This window comes from Anolis carolinensis, chromosome 2 (genome assembly GCF_035594765.1).
Source record: "Anolis carolinensis isolate JA03-04 chromosome 2, rAnoCar3.1.pri, whole genome shotgun sequence".
Taxonomy (NCBI): Eukaryota; Metazoa; Chordata; class Lepidosauria; order Squamata; family Dactyloidae; genus Anolis; species Anolis carolinensis.
In genome coordinates this window covers 170,145,225-170,162,853 of record NC_085842.1, presented here as the reverse complement: position 1 = coordinate 170,162,853, position 17,629 = coordinate 170,145,225, and the positions used below count along the sequence as shown (strand labels likewise).

The window sequence follows — 17,629 nt, the reverse complement described above, 5'->3', positions numbered from 1 at the left end:
CCAAAATAACAAGACAAATCAAATTACAATCCAACGCAAAGCTGTTGTTATTGTTATGTGCCTTCAAGTCTCTGGTGATCCTAAAGTAACCCTATCACAGGGTTTTCCTGCTATGTTTTATTTAGGGGGGGGGGGTGCTTTTGCCTTCTTCTCAGGCTTTATTTCTTTATCATGACAGAAGCTAATTGAGAATACAGTTATAATGTATAAATAAAACCATAAACAAAATTAAAAACTTGGCATTATGCTAAATTTCCTTTGAGCAGAAACTGGCCACTTTGAGTGCCTCTGGTGTCATTGTAAGAAGGTCCTCCATTGTGCATGTGACAGGGCTCAGACTGCATTGTAGTAAGTGGTCTGTGATTTGCTCTTTTCCAGACTCACATGTTGCAGACTCCATTTTGTGGTCCCATTTCTTAAGGTTACGTCTGCATCTTCTGGTGCCAGAGCACAGTCTATTCAGCGCCTTCCAAGTTGCCCAGCCTTCTGTGTACCCAGGAGGGAGTCTCTCATCTGATATCGGCCACTGATTGTGGTTCTGGGTTTTAACCTGCCACTTTTGGACTCTTACTTGCTGAGGTGTTCCTGCGAGTGTCTCTGTAGATCTTAGGAAGCTATTTCTTGATTTAAGACATTGGATGATGTCCGAACAGAGGATGGGCTGGAGATGTCAATGCCTTGGTCCTTTCATTACAGGCTACTACTTCTCTACTGATGTCAGGTGATGCAATACCAGCTTAAAAATATCATTTCTCTATGGTGCAGGGTGTAGATATCTTATGATAATGTGGCATGTCTCATTAAAACATCCACTGTTTTAACGTGGTGAGATGCATTCCACACTGGGCTGAGAGAGTCTAATTTGTCTAAAGTCACTCAGTGGGTTTCCATGGCTGAGCTAGTCTATTGCTCAAAAGCAGTACATCATGTTGCCTATCTATATAAACCTACATGGGAGTAAAGGCGTATTGAATTCAATTGAATTTATGTCTGAGTAGACACAAGGTGTATCTACACTGTAGAATTAATGCAGATTGACATTACTTTAACTGCCAGGGCTCAATGCTATGGAATCCTTGGATTTGCAGTTTTACAAGATCTTTAGCCTTCTCTGCCAAAGAGTGCTGGTGCCTCACCCATCGACAAATCCCAGGATTCCATAGCATTGAGCCCTGGAAGTTAAAGTGATGTCAGTCTGCATTAATTTGACAGCACAGATGCATCCATGAATGGGATTCTCCTGTTCAAAGGACAAAATCAATTTGCCAACAACTGAATGTGAGAGCTGAGTTGAGAGAACTAAAAAGAGGCATGATATACAGTAATTTATACTGAATGTTGGATTTTAAAAATGTGGATTACAAATATTTGTAGTTAAATAAAATGCATAACTTAACAAACAATCCTAAAAAATGAATTTATCAAAACAATTGAAAAACATATCTGTCAGTTTTTCCAACTTTGTGTATTAATTTGGAAAAGCTCACACTGGAAGGTGCAAAAGATATTTATTTCTTATGAGTTAAACAGGCAGGACAGGATACTGCATTTGCCCCATTTTGTGTCTGTGTGCTATTACATTCACATGCAGTTTCAGATCACTTCTCAACTTACGGTATTGTAGAGTTTTCCTAGGGAAGGAATACTCAGAGGGATGTTTGCCAATTCCTTCCTCTGAAATATAACCTGTTATTCTTATTGATCTCTCATCCATGTGGTGTCTACAGCTATACAGGCCCTTTATGCCTCATCAAGGGCTAAAAACTTGTTTAATATTTCACAAAAAAAAAAAACCAACATGGCTGAAAATTCAGGAAAACAACTAAGTAGGTCCTAATAATAATAATAATAATAATAATAATAATAATAATAATAATAATAATAATAATAATAATTTTATTTTTATATCCCGCTCCATCTTCCCAAAGGGACTCAGAGCGGCTTACATGGGACCATGCCCGACAGCAATACAATAACAGCAATAAAACAATACAACAATAAAACAATAAGACAAGATCAGCAATAAAACAATATCATATCAATAAAAACATAACATCAATGAACAGTAATAAAAGTCAGCGCATGGCATAAAATGGTTAAAAACAGAGCTAAAAAACACGGAGCTGGGCCCAGAGGAAAAACTTCACCGTGGTAGAGGTAGTTACACAATTTAAAATCAATAAAGTGCGAATAATGGTAGTGACTACTTAACCCCCACCCATTTGCTGCAGATTTAAATATGATGTTTAGCATATCTTGGAGAGCAAATAAATGACAATAAATCCACATGATGTTTAGTTAATTTATCTATTTACCAACTTTTCTTCTGTGCCACATACGCAACCAAGGAAAGATGAAGATAAGCACCGAGCCTACTGTGTCAGTGACCTCAATGGGTTTGTTTGCCATGTTAGCTTTAATTTTATGCATGTCTTGCCATGTTGACTAACGCTACCACAACCATTGTTAATTCCTGGCACTTATCATAGATAAAAGTGGTATTTCCGACAAGAACACATAAGCCACTGGTTTGAACAGCCTGGTTAACAAGATGCATCTCCCCCATACACACTTTTCCACCCCCGCATAGCTCTTTCAAAGGCAGTCGCTTTTTGCTGCAGCGAGTCAATAGGTTGACAATTCTTGGAAACCTTTCCACTGCACCCTTTGCCCTTTCATTCCCAGGACATTGCATAGCCCTGAAATATGATCAGTCCTGCTATTCCAGAACCATGGAAGAGGTTGCCAGCTATTTTGCAACAGTTGGGTGCCTTCTTCATTCTGGACGCTCAGTCACTCCCTGTCTTCTGCGTACTTGCTTAAAGTGAATCTAGTTTCCTAGAGGGCATTAATAAATAACATCTAAATGGGTATGTACACACTTCTGAGATACAAATTAGCAAGAACCATATGTTTAAAAAACAACCCTTTATGTTCTGCATTATTGTTTACGAATCTATAGATATTTGCTTATTTTGCAGGTAGGGAGTGGCAAAGATTTTGCCTTTTGTCCCAATCTTTTATAGCAGAAACCTATTTGGTTGGGAAAATGCAGACAACACCTCAGTTAATGAAGCAATAAGTTTCAGAGCATTATTACTCTATTTTAAAAATTGCATCAAAAATACTTCAATAAAAATTGTACCAAAAGTAACATGAAATGAAAAATTATTTTCCTATATGCCTATTAAAATACAAGTTAAGCATCACTTATCCAAAATGCCAGAGATCAGGTGTTTGGGATTATAAAAAAATAGAAATAAAAAATAAGGTCCCTACACCACAAAAAAGAAGCCTGGTCCAACATGGTTCAACAGACTTTTTATTCAAAATAGCCCCCGGTGATGCAGAAGGTTATACCGCTGAGCTACTGAGCTTGCTGATAGAAAGGTCAGCAATTTGAATCCAGGGAGAGGGTGAGCTCTTGCTGTTAGCCCCAGCTTCTGCCAACCTAGCAGTTTGAAAACATGCAAATCTGAGCAGATCAATAGGTACAGCTCTGGCGAGAAGGCAACGGTGCTCCATGCAGTCATGCCGGCAACATGACCTTGGAGGTATTTGCAGACAACGCAGGCTCTTCAGCTTAGAAATGGAGATGAGCACCAACCCTCAAAGTCGGACACGACTGGACTTAATGTCAAGAGGAAACCTTTACCGTTTTTAACAATATGAATAATGTTAGGCTCCTTCCAGACAGTTGAATAAAATCCCACATTTTCTGCTTTGAACTAGAATATATGGCAATGTGGACTCAGATAATCAGTTCAAAGCAGATATTGTGGGATTTTCAACCTTGATATTTCTTGGTTATATGGCTGTGTGGAAGGGCCCTAAGATGAAGCAATAAGGTCAGAGAAGCTTTGCATTAATGAACAAAAGTTTTCAACTTGCTAGACAGGTTTTCAACCAGGGATGACTTTCTTCCTTTTCCATCCTCCAATTTTCTTATAATTTCCATGTTGGTAGCTGAACATACTAGATCTATTTTTTAAAGGCAATCCTTTCTATTTGTTTTGCATAGTAAGTAATTTTTGGAGGCAGCCACTATCCACCTGGCTTGTTGCAGGCAGATACACATGGTTACAGATGGGTAGGCTGGAGGAGAATCCCATTCTTTCCTGGCTCAATTTTTATTAAATTGTGTACTGTGGAAACACTACTGCATTCTGACACTGACATTTGGTGCATCTCCAACCCTCTTTTATTATCTTCCAAAGCTGATGTTTCAAATGTACAAAGACAAAAAGGGGGACAGATAGGCACAAAAAGCTTTTCTAAAAAAATATTTCACTGTCAGAGGCTTCATTACCTGGGCTATGCCTGTACCCTGTGCTGAAATTTGCAAAGATAAAGTAAGAAAGATATTCATCCATGTCATCTTGAGCTCAATGAAGAAAAGGTTATAAATTCAATTAATAAAAAAATTAATTCAGCTATTTGTCGGTTGCCAATCTTCTATTTTGAAGCAAGGTACAGAAACTGGCAGTAGCCACCAAACTCCAGGCATTCTTTGACAGCTTTCATTGTCTGGATTCATTTCAATCTGGAAAGCCCTTTGAGCCAGTCTAATAGTCACACTATTTCAAGAGAACAACAGTTGGTGGGCAATCCCGCTAATTCTCCAGAATGCCCTGGAAGATTTCAATACCTTTTGCTGTGGTATTCTTTCTGGTTGGCCCATTTGGGGATAGTAATGGGCATCATGAAACAGTACCTCCATTCCACTTGCACAGACATTTCCAGACTATGGGGCTATGATAGAAACATTCTACCAAATAGAACTTGTCTTGAGACAGAAGTGGGGAACTTTGCTTCTCCTTACCTCACCCATGGTAAGGGTTGGATAAACCAGATAGATGTGAAGAGCCAAGAATCCTCACTGCTACTACGTAAATCTTAGGGCTCGGGTGTGTAACAAGGTATTATCTCCCATATCAGCTTGACTGCCTACTGAAATCATTTTTGAAGGCCTTTTTCAGTGTTGTGGAAGACACACACCTGAAGATGGTAACCATGGGAAGTAACTTTTGGAGCTGTCTCCTCAGAGAGGCATGTGTGACAAAATGTATCTATTTAGTACACAAAGGGATTTTGTAGCATTTAGAAACTGAGGGAATAACACTGATACCACATTGACTCCACTGGGCCATCCCTTTGCCATCCATGTCACCATCACCACTATCCCTTGGTAACCATGGAGCTCACTGTGAGTGCTGTCACAATTGCATCTACTGAGGTCATAATGGGGAACCTGTGTCATTAGCAAGTAGTGGGTAGAGCAACACGCTCCTTCTTGATGATCATGCGGGTGACTCATTCTGACCTCAGCAGATACAAGATGGCCAGGGATCACTGCGAGCTGCAGTGGCAATAATACTGGGATTTTTTTTTTCTGTATCAGGAGTGACTTGAGAAATTGCAAGTCGCTTCTGCTGTGAGAGAATTGGCCATCTGCAAAGATGTTGCCCAGGGGACACCTAGATATTTTGATGTTTTTACCATCCTTCTCCCATTTTCCCGTATGGGACTGGAGCTGATAGAGGGAGCTCATCCACTCTCCCAAGGCTGGATTCAAACCGGCAACCTTCAGATCAGCAACCCAACTTTCATGTCCTGCTGGCACAAGGGTTTAAGCCACTGTGCCACCGGGGGCTCCATCTCTTTTTCTATGTTGATCAGTGATAGTAGCAGTGTACATGGGGATAATCAATTGGGTTGAAATGAACCCAGTCCAGCTGTCCAGATTGCCACAAATCCCATGAATACCACAAAGGGTTCTTCTACACAGTCCCTAAACCCGTGATGGGTTGTGGGTTAATCTGAGGCATCCAAATAACGCCTCAGGTTAATCCATATTAATTTCAGGGATTTTCCGGTTTACTGTTGATAAATTAAACACCTGGAAAGATCCAGACCTTGCCCCAAGGTCTGGATCTTTCCAAATGCTGGGCCTGTGGGGATTGACTCCTGGGACTGCCTTCCATGATCCTGGGGGTCAATCCCTATTGCCATCCTGAAGGAGTGGGATTGCACCCTCTCCCCTACCAGTCCCCCATCCCTCCCTCAAAAAACTCACCAGAGTGGCCTGGCTGCATCTTCATTTTGACACATCAGAAGTATTTTCTCTGTATGGCCTGAAGATGCAACCAAGCCCCTCTGTAAGTTTTTAGGTGGGAATGGGGGGCTAGATGCCCTCCTCTGGTCGATCTGGGATGGCATGCAGTTACTAGTGTGCACCATATTTGTTTCATCTATTTCATTTGTGTATTCGTTTTGTACCATTCAGTCGGATGCACGAAATGAAAAATGCCATTTTCAGATGAAACAAAAGATGACACGAAAGAGAAAGCCGCACAAACACCATGCTTTGATTTCGTTTTCAGGCCATGGGGCATCCACTCCTGCAAACTTCTTCCTCATGCGTCAGAGGAGGAGGTGGGAGGAGGTGATTCTTGGCCAATTTAAGGCCAAGGAAACAGTGACATGGACTGGACAGGGAGGGTATATTGGGGGGACTGCCCCACTGCAGGCTGCTGGGTGCTGGTGGGCTGGCTGGCTTGCTCTATCTGTCTCTGTCTCTGTCTCTGTCTCTGTCTCTGTCTCTGTCTCTCTCTCTCTCTCTCTGCTTGGCTTGGCTTGCTGGTTGCCTTGCCTTGCCTTTTGCCTTGCCTCGCCGCTTCCTTGCCTTGCTGGTGAGGGCACTGGGCACTGGGCAAAAATTTGGGTTTTATGTTTTGCCAGGATGCTTGGCATATTTTTTTTTAATTCTTTGAAGGGAAGAAACTGTGGTTTTTGAAGTGGTAGGGTTGGGTTTGGCCTGGGAGCGCATGTGGGTTTTTTCTTCTTTCTTCTTAGTGTAAAACCCGCTTCTTCCTCCTATTGGTTTTTTTAAAAAAAAGACATTTCAAAGGAAAGAAATTGTTGAGCTTCCCTTCTCTGTTTAGAAATCAAACCTGCCTCTCTATAACTGGCCCTTGGAAAAACTACTGTTTTATTTTTCCCTATCTCTCTGTATTGTCTGTGGCTTCGTTCTCCCTTTCCTTTGGGCTGTATAGAGAACAAATACAATAGGATAGTCTTATTATTTGTTATGGATTACATATACCGTATATACTCAAGTATAAGCCAACCCGAATATAAGTCGAGGCACCTAATTTTACCACAAAAAAGCTGGGAAAACATTGACTCCAGTATAAGCCAAGATACCAATAAAATTACATTAACTGAGGTATTAGTAGTTTAAATGTTTTTGAATCTTTACATCAAACTGTAATTTAAGATATGACTGTTCAACTCTGATTAAATCATTATTTTCACCTTCTTCAATGTAAATGTGCTTATGTATCCTTTTAATAACAATAGAGTGAAATAATAAATATAATAATAATAATAATAATAATAATAATAATAATAATAATAAATGCAATAAAATAATAAATGTAATAATAAAAAGGTAAAGGTTTCCCCTGACGTTAAGTCCAGTCATGTCTGACTCTGGGGGTTGGTGCTCATCTCCATTTCTAAGCTTAAGAGCCGGTGTTGTCCGTAGACACCTCCAAGGTCATGTGGCCATCATGACTGCATGGAGCGCTGTTACCTTCCCGCTGAAGCAGTACCTATTGATCTACTCACATTGGCATGTTTTCGAACTGCTAGGTTGGCAGAAGTTGGAGCTAACAGCGGGCGCTCACTCCCCTCCCGGGGTTTGAACCTGCAACTTTCAGTCTGCAAGTTCAGCAGCTCAGTGCTTTAACACACTTCGCCACTGGGGCTCCTAATGTAATAATAAATACAGTAAAATAATAAATGTAATAATAATAATAGAATAAAATAATAAATGTAACAATACCAATAATAATAGAGAAAAATAATAAATATACCATACCGGTATATACTTGAGTATTAGCCGACCTGAGCCCTCCAGGACCCTCACCCCAGTATAAGCCGAGGAGGTTTTTTTTTCAGTCCTAAAAAAGGGCTGAAAAACTAGGCTTATACTTGAGTATATACAGTATTTTGGAAGCAAAGACATTTTTGGGCTCCTGTCTCTATTCAAACCTTCTCTAAATCTGGCCCTTAGGAAAACTATAATTATTTTTTCCCAATGGTCTGAAATTTTTTGTTTTTTTCGAACATGAGACAAAAATCCCATTCGGATAGGCGCCTCATTTTTGGAAGCAGAGACAAAAACAAAAATGAGCTGAAATGAATGAAACTAAACAAAACAAACAGTGATTCCATACAAATACACACCACTAGTAGTTACCACCCTAGCAAAATCCCAGGGTTTGGGGCTGGTGTGGGGTCTCAATTCTGAGAGCATCTGGGATATAAAATCCCAGTTCCTCTTGGGATTAGGGTTTATGTAGAAGAGCCCAAAGTTTCCTCCAAACTTTAGATAATCCGCTGGCCATGCTTTAGTGGAAATCAAAGCTAGGTTAAAGGCTAAAAACTCGAAATAATTACCGGAAATCCATGGCTATTGTAAAGATTTCCAGTGGCAGGCATGGGGTGAGTAAAATCTGAGATCTGAAGCCTACTTAAGCTTATGCTATCAATTCTCTCTGCCTCTAAGGTGCTATCTTTGCATAATGATATTCCAGATTAACACAGCTAAATCTCTGAATTCCTATCCCTTTAGTGTGAGGCAAAGAACTAATCTAGACCTACGTATGATCTAGTGGGTCAGTTGCTGCTAATCTCTTCTCCCTGCGTTTAGTTTTCTACTGAGGTTTGGTGTTTTGAAATGTGAAAGGCAAGTTATCCTCAGCATCCTAATTCAACAAGAAACTAGAGCTTTGGATGAATGAGCAAGTGAGTGAATTAAATAAACAACCGTCAACTATGAACTGATTCACACATTATATTTTGGATGTGTTGTCTGTTTCATCAACCTATGTGTCATATAAGATGGCAGCTAGAGGATCTCAGCTGTAAAAGCTAACCTTTCAATCACATCACACACCTCAGCTGCCAACTCATATGTTATGAGGCTAGCAGTATGAAACTACAGCATATCATGAGGGGAAAGAGTGGTATTAAAATGTGTTGTGTTAAATGGCTCAGAATTTGTAGAGGTCATGAAGTTTAATTGAAACTCCAACACTTGTAGCATGAACTACAGCATATTTCCCCTAGTTGCTGGCCTCTAGATGTTTGGGGCAACTTTCAGAATTTCAGATGTTTGGTCAATCATGTATTCTGGTTGAGGCTGGAGGAAGTTGTTTAAAAATGGATTGGGGAGCAGATTTGTAGGAGGATGCATTAATGAGTAACAGAGCCAGGTTGCTGACATTGGTTCCCTAAACAAATGAGAGTATCAAACAAGCCTATAGTCTCCAACCCAGGCACAGACTAGATGCGAGATTCCAGACAGGGGGCAAAGGCCAGAAGATGAAACAGAAAGACTAAAGATAAGAGGGAAAGTGTTTAACTTTAATTTCATTCCATGCCATCTCCCCACGAAAATATTATGGGGTAGGTCAAAAGTGAGGGATCATGGATTTAAGGCTAAACCCAGTCTTCCCAGATTATAAATGTTCCTCAGAATGAGATGTCTCTTTCCCATGGCACCGTCATTGGGTTTCCCAGCTTTAGTCCAGGATTTCCTCCTACTCTAAGGCCCTTACACAGTCATAGCACTGAGATTCTTCTTTAACTTCTGTAGCTGCATTCTATAGAATCCTAGCATATGTTGTTTGAGATGGTACTGGAGCTCTCTATTTGAGCACCCTAACAGCTCTTCCCTAAACTGAAAATCCCAGAGGTCCATTGGATGGGACTATGTCCATTAAAGTGCAATCATAGTACTATTGCTATCACTATATATAGCATAAAAGTCCCAGAATTTAAAAATGCCATTCCGAATATTTAATAAGGAGAAAGCAATCAGAGCTCTGAATGGAAGTATGCTTTTGATCCTACACTTTTGCTTATGGCCTCATCCAACAACAGAACATGCCCCTCAAGAAGGTCTCTAAAATGTTGGCCCTTGGGCTGAAAGAGATTTCCCAACCTTGGGATGGGAAAAAAATCTCTGTCCCATATCTTCAACTGAAGATACCAATCACATTGGATGATGCCAAGCCAAACAGATAAATTTATTTATTATATCAGAAGCAAACTGTGGGTACAGTCGTAATGTATTTAAAAACACAAAGTTAAAAACTTGGCATTATACTAAATGTCCTCTGACCAGTAGCTGGCCACTTGGAGTGCCTCTGGTGTTGCTATAGAAACGTCTTCCACTGTGCATACGGCAGGACTCAGGCTGCATTGTAATAGATGGTCTGTGGTTTGCTCTTCTCCACACTCACATGTCGTGGACTCCACTTTGTGGCCACATTTCTTAAGGTTGGCTCTGCATCTTGTGGTGCCAGAGCACAGTCTGTTCAGTGCCTTCCAAGTCACCCAGTCTTCTGTGTGCCCAGGAAGGAGTCTCTCATTCGGTATCAGCCATGGCTTGAGGTTCTGGGATTTAGTCTGCCACTTTTGGACTCTCACTTGCTGAGGCGTTCCTGCGAGTATCTCTGCAGATATTAGAAAACTATTTCTTGATTTCAGGCATTGGTGTCCTGGCTGATATCCGAACAGGGGATAGGCCGCAGATGTCACTGCATTGGTCCTTTCACTGCGGGTTGCTGCTTCCTGGCAGATGTCAGGTGGTACAATACCGGCTAAACAGTATAATTTCTCCAGTGGTGTGGGGTGTAGACATCCTGTGATGATGCAGTATGCCTCATTAAGAGCCACATCCACTGTTTTAACGTAATGAGATGTGTTCCACACTGGGCATGCATATTCAGCAGCAGAGTAGCAAAGCGCAAGGGCAGATGTATCACTGTGTCTGGTTGCAATCCCCAGGTTGTGCCAGATAAATAGTCTGACCTGGTTTGGGGCAATGCCTTATTTTGAACTGCCAGGGGACACTTTCACAATGATTTCCCATGAGATTTGCAGTATGTTTTGCCAGATTTGTTTAATCTGATTGTTCAGGGCCAGCCTGGTCAAGGCTCTGACAATACTAGGAAAGGAAGCTACACGTGTTTGTCAAACTACTCTACCCATGCCATGGCAGTTAAAGCTGTCTGCTGATAAAATAAAACAGTTAAAACCTGCTAGAGATTAAGTTTGTTCAGTGGATGTATGCCAGACATTTTCTTTCCAGTAAAAAAGAAAGCAAGAACAGCAAAATAAGAAAAGAGGTAATGCAGGAAACTAGGTAAAATGTGAATACCAGATAAATAAATCGATGAACAAAAGACACCAAGAAAGATCTCATCCTCCTGAATAGCCAGCACTTGAATGATGGAGTAATATGTTAAGGCAGGGAAGAGGTTTTCATAAAACCCACAAGATGCCTGTCACCAAGTTTAGCCAAATCATGTTCCTCCCTGCTTCGGAAAAGAAGTGAAGTGGACAACACAAAAGGTTGAATGGCTTGGGAATCTGTAGTCCTCCAAATGCTGTTGGACTGCAATACCTAGCAACCATAGCCAAGGGATAATGGGAGTTGAAGTCCTTGAAGACCACCATCTCTAATCCTGTTATAAGATAACCAAACTTCCTTTGGCCAACAATGCATATGACTCCTAGGCAGGATGATACCTATACCTTTTCACCCTGTCCTTCAGTTACAGTAGAGTCTCTCACTTATCCAAGATAAACGGGCCGGCAGAACATTGGATAAGCGAAAATCTTGGATAATAAGGAGGGATTAAGAAAAAAGCCTATTAAACGTAAAATTACATTATGATTTTACAAATTAAGCACCAAAACATCATGTTTTACAAGAAATTGACAGAAAAAGCAGTTCAATACACAGTAATGTTATGTAGTAATTACTGTATTTACAAATTTAGCATCAAACATTGCAACATTTACTATAAAAACAATGACTACTAAAAGGCAGAATGCCTTGGATAATACAGAACCTTGGATAAGTGAAGCTTGGATAAGTGAGACTCTACTGTACCTCTGAAGTGTCGCCCGCTTCCTTATGTACCATAATCACACTGGATACTGAAACAACTAGGTTGGCTGTTCTCTATCCCTCTCTTTCTGTTTTCTCATTTCCATATATCTCACCATGTTTCACACACTTAGAATTCAACTCTTATTTTGTTCCTTGAGCTTTTCTCCCTTGAACTATAAAGACTTTTATGTGGAGACAGCAGCTTTAAAGGAAACGATGGCATTGATACTCACATGGGGCAGGGAGGATCGTAACCAAAAAAATAAATATCTCTATTCTTTTTAGCAACACTTGAATATTTTAAAAACGTCAGTAAAGTATTTGTGAATTCAACTGCACTACCTGAAAACAGCAACACAGTTCTCTGATAAATTAAATCAATCTGGAGCTGCATATACTGGCAAGTTGGCCATCATTTCATGAGCGCTAGATTCTGTGCACAGCATCACGGCCCAGTTACAAATGTTGGCAGAGCAGTCACTTCATGCATTTACAGCTGTGAATAGCCAAAGAATGCAAAAGCAACATAGGAAAGAATGCAAAAGCAATATATGCAAACTAGCCATTCATTCCTAAGAAATCCTTCCCCCAGCCAGGATTTCATCAACAATATTTTTTAAGTCCAGAAAAACACAGTTGCAGTTATCCGTTTTAAAAAAGGCCTTCTTGTCCTTTGATTGACATTGAAAGTCAGCCACCTGCAGTTTTATGGGCTGTTGAGTCAGGGTGACCCAGGAGGAGAAGGCCTGCAAACAAGAGCAAGGTGCACCAATGAAGTCAGCATAACGAGATCCCATGTCCAACAAGAAGCTAGAGTCCAAAAGGCATTGTGATGTCGAGAGTGGCAGTTCCGCAATACTGCAAGTCCACAGACTCCCAAACCTTTATCTGGTATCCTGAAATAACTGTTGTGACCACTAGTTTTGGGCTTTTCACAAGGAAGCTGGTGGAGAGGAAAGGTGAAGTAACCTCCCAAGTCCAACCTTAGATTGGCCCTGGGTTGTATTTTGGACACCATTTATTTATTTTACAGTATTTATATTCTGCCCTTCTCACCCTGAAGGGGATTCAGGGCAGATCACAATGTACACATATAAGGTATACATTAAATGCCATATGAACATAGAGACAGAGACAGACACAGAGGCAATTTAACCTTCTCCAGTTTCCAGCTTCCTAAGGGTATGTTCGATTCCGGCCACAGGGGGAGCAGTTGCTTTATCATTCACTGTGATGCCGACTTCCTCATTCCAAACGTTGCTGGATGATTTTTATGGTGTCATGTGGTACCTACATTTCCTACTTGATAGATGCAACTATATTTCGGGTTGCTTAGGTCAACAACAAGCAGGGCTATTTTTTAATGGTTGGGTGCTCACTCTGCCACGCGCTGGCTTCAAACTCATGACCCCTTGGTCATAGTGATTTATTGCAGCTGGCTACTAACCAGCCTGTGCCACAGCCCGGCCCCTAATATTATATACAATGGGTTGTTGTATGTTTTCCGGACTGTATGACCATGTTCCAGAAGTATTATTTCCTGACGTTTCGCCCACATCTATGGCAGGCATCCTCAGAGGTTGTGAGGTTACCTCACAACCTCTGTGGGTGAAATGTCAGGAGAGAATACTTCTGGAAGATGGCCATACAGCCCGGAAAACATACAACAACCCTATGATCCTGGCCATGGAAGCCTTCGACAACACATTATATACAATATTATATATCGTTATAAAGCTTCACACTTTGCAAAGAAAAGAAATCATCACGTTCCCAACTGTCTGAATCTATTCATTGCATTAACAGATCAGTGTTACTGTCCCCAATACATGCTATTGTATTCAGTGACAGACTATTCCTACTGGCATATCTTATTCTTTGCTTGATACAAGCACATGACATCCAGAAGAAGGCACATGCTCAGCTTATTGGAAGAAGGTTCCAGAGAATACAAAGGGACTCTGATTTGGAAATACAGTAATCCCTTCCCATTTATGGTTTTGACTTTTATTCATGAACTTGATTTAAAATGTTCTCACTAGGTCCTCCAGTGTGCCTCTGTGGCCAACTTCCTCCAGTCATGCTGGAGGACCTAGAGTTTTCTAGAGAGAACATCTCTTCAGGGATGTCTAGGTACTCCACTGCAATTCTGTAGTCAGCTTCCAGCAGACACTGACCATCAGGTTGTAGTCAAAAACCTAGAAATCCCTAGAAAGTGTCATCTCAGATAAAAGCATTGCAGTTTCTTTATTTGCGGTGTTTCACTTTCACAGGGGTCTTGAGTTTCTAACCTCAATGAATGTGGGCAACTAACTGCATTAACACTGCTTTCATGTCCTCAGGGCCACATGGTGGGTGACCAAGGTAAGGAAACGTTGTTTCTATTAGAGCAGGGATCCCAAACTAAGGCCCGCAGGCCAGATGTGGCCCTCCAAGGTTATTTATCCAGCCCCTACCCTTAGGGTCACCCTAAGTCTGAAATGACTTGAAGGCACGCAACAAAAACAATCCTAATTAAACCTGACTATCTCATCAGCTAAAAACAGGCCTATACTTCCCATTTAAATACTAGTAAGTTTATGTTGGTTAAAATTATTCTTAATTTAAAAACTGCATGGTTTTTGTTTGGTTTTTTTTTTTGCACTACAAATAAGATATGTGCAGTGTGTGTAGGAATTAGTTCATGTTTTTTTTTCAAACTGTAATCCGGCCCCTCAACAGTTTGGGGACTCAGCTTACAAAGTTTGAAGATCCCTGTATTACAAAACTCATCACCAACTATCCTAGACCACTGCTGTTTCAATGAGCCATCTATAAGCTACGTATCGAGACTCCTTCCTCTCACAACACACACCTCCAAAATGTAAGTGTTATAATGCAGCCTGCCCTGCTTTATGGAATTGTACTTGAAATATAAAATGGATTGATCTATGGATTACAACATTATAACAATTACATTTTGGAGGAGTGAGTTGTGAATTTCATAGAGTTTTCTTAGGCAATGAATAATTGGAGGTGGTTTGCCATTGCATTCCCCTGAAATATGGTCTACAACAGTGGTTCTCAGGTGTTTTGGCCTACAACTCCCAGTAATTCCAGACAGTTTACTAGCTGTTAGGATTTCTCGGAGTTGAAGGCCAAAACATCTGGGGACCCAGAGATTGAAAACCACTGGTCTACAGCATCTAGTATTCATTGGTGGTTGCTGATCCAAGTACTAAACTCTTTAGGGCTAATCCTGTTTAGCTTCCAAGGTCAGACCAGATTTGGTACCTTTGAGGGTATATAGCTTCTGTTTGCACTAATGGTACCATATGGTGTTGCCATATGCTGACAGGTGATTTGAAGGCACTTACATGCACAGGTGTTGTATATCCACCCCCCCCCCCACCCAACCATGAGTCCTCCAATGTGCATTGGCATATATTCCAGAGGTCTCCAAGTCTGGAGTCCTCTCCTTGTACACTGGATTACAACTCCATTACTTCAGCTAAAGTTGTTGAACTGCAACAGTGGTTGGAAGTAATACAAGCTTTAGCTCAATGTTTGGTGAAACAGGAGTTTGGATAGATTTTCGAGGATGGGAGAGCTCCTGTAACAATACAGAAGAAACAGCTGTCCAGAAGTGAAATCATGGTCTGTCCTGAGTCTTTAGCAGCTTCATCATCTGCAGATGTCAGCAATTGGATAATTTCCATGGCACAGAAGCAAGGAGAATCACTTCCGACATTTTTTAGAGCAAGTAAGGGGTCAACAAAAAGAAAAAAAGAAGACCTCAAGAATCCAAAGGCACCAGATCCTGGCTAATTTTGAAAATTAAGTAGGGTTAGAACTGGTTAGCACTTGGAGAGGAGGCCACCTTTGAATACCAGGTCCTGTGGGTTGTATTTCAGAGGAAGGAACTGGCAAAACCATTTCTTAAGACCGTTCCACACTGCCATATAATCCAGATTATCCAAGCAAATAATCTACATTATCTGCTTTGAACTGGATTATGTGAATCTACAGTGCCATATAATTCAATTCAAAGCAGATAATGTGGATTTTATATGACAGAGGCCTTAGTCTTCTTTGCCAGAGAAAACCCTATTAAATTAATGGAGTCGGCAAGTAATTTGAAGGCAAAACAGACACAGGAGAGATACAGCATTTAACAGGGATCCAGAACACTTTTAGTGTCAATGCACCCAAAGCTAGGTTGCTGTGAGTTTTCCAGGCTGTATGGCCATATTCTAGAAGAATTCTCTCCTGATGTTTTACCCACATCTATGGCAGGCATCCTCAGAGGTTGTGAGGTCTTTTGGAAATGAGGCAAGTGGGGTTTATATATCTGTGGAATGTCCAGGGTGGGAGCAAGAACTCAGAGAGGCTTTGAAGTTGCAAGGCTATTCAATGTCAATCAAGCTGGCCAATTGCAACATTCACACTTGCCTTAAACAGATAAGAGTTCTTGCTCCCACCCTGGACATTACACAGATATATAAACTCTACTTGCCTAGCGTCCAACAAATCTCACAACAGCTGTTGCTTTTGGCATTTGTTGAACTTTTGTTTTTGTCCTTTGGTGTGTTTTCAATATGCCTAATTTTCAACAGACCTCACAACCTCTGGGGATGCCTGTCATAGATGTGGGTGAAACGTCCGGCGAGAATGCTTCTGGAACATAGCCATACAGCCCAGAAAACTCACAGCAGCCCAGTGATTCTGGCCATGAAAGCCTTCACAACACATCCAAAGCTACATTTAAAGTTACAAGAGTCCAGTCCCCATGCATAAACACTTGATCACTCCAGTTTTAAAAACTCCCCACAGGCTTCCTGTGGCACACTACCCTCCTTCCAACCTCTACACACCCCAGACCTAACCTGCTATTTCTCATGGCTGCCTTCAACCAGCATGCCCTTGCTTTCCTCTCTGCCAGCAGCCCTCTCCTCCCTATTAAAAAAAAAAATATGACAGTGGCCATCAGCTCACATCCCACCAGGCATTGCAAAGCCACCCAGAGAGATAACTAAGTCACCGTGAACTAGAGAAAATGGGTTGCTGTAATTCCACACTGCCTGCCGGCAAAGTAGCCCTTCAGAAGGAACCCCAATTTCCTACAGCCCCCAAGGCATTTCCGCAGCAAAGCCTCAGTGCCAGCCTTAGAAATCTATAACACAGCCACTCCAAAGAGCTCTTTCTGACACTCTCCAATGCCTGTTTTCTGTATCATTTGGGAGCCCCCAAATAACACAAATGCCAGGTGCCACACCCTTCTTCCAGCACAAGGACAGGCAGAGCTCTAGTCATCAGCTGCCCCATGGCTCACCATTTGCTGTGGATTAGTGCTAATGGAGAAAAGCAGAAAAGTAACAGAACTGGTAACTTGTCCTTCTTGCCTTCCTTTTTAAGTGCCTAAAGAAAAGTGCTGGGAAAGAGAAGGCACAGGAAAGGTAGAAACCTGCAAGGGCTTGATGACTATTTCAGAAGCAATGTTTCAAGGAATAGATGGTCCACATGTATTTAACCTGTAATACATAGTCCATATAGTCAACCTGTAATACAATGCCTATTGAACCAACCTGGACACAGCATATTATCTGAGAACACAGAAATGCTGGACCACTCTCAACAACTACCATGTCAGACTACACAGGGAAGCCATTGAAATCC

At 41.2% G+C, this 17,629-nt stretch overlaps 1 protein-coding gene across 2 annotated transcripts in view; it reads right to left on the bottom strand.

The window, feature by feature from the left end:
• ppp1r1a (protein phosphatase 1 regulatory inhibitor subunit 1A) overlaps window positions 1–17,629 on the bottom strand; it is a 185,286-nt gene that overhangs the window by 124,238 nt on the left and 43,419 nt on the right. The window lies entirely within an intron of this gene.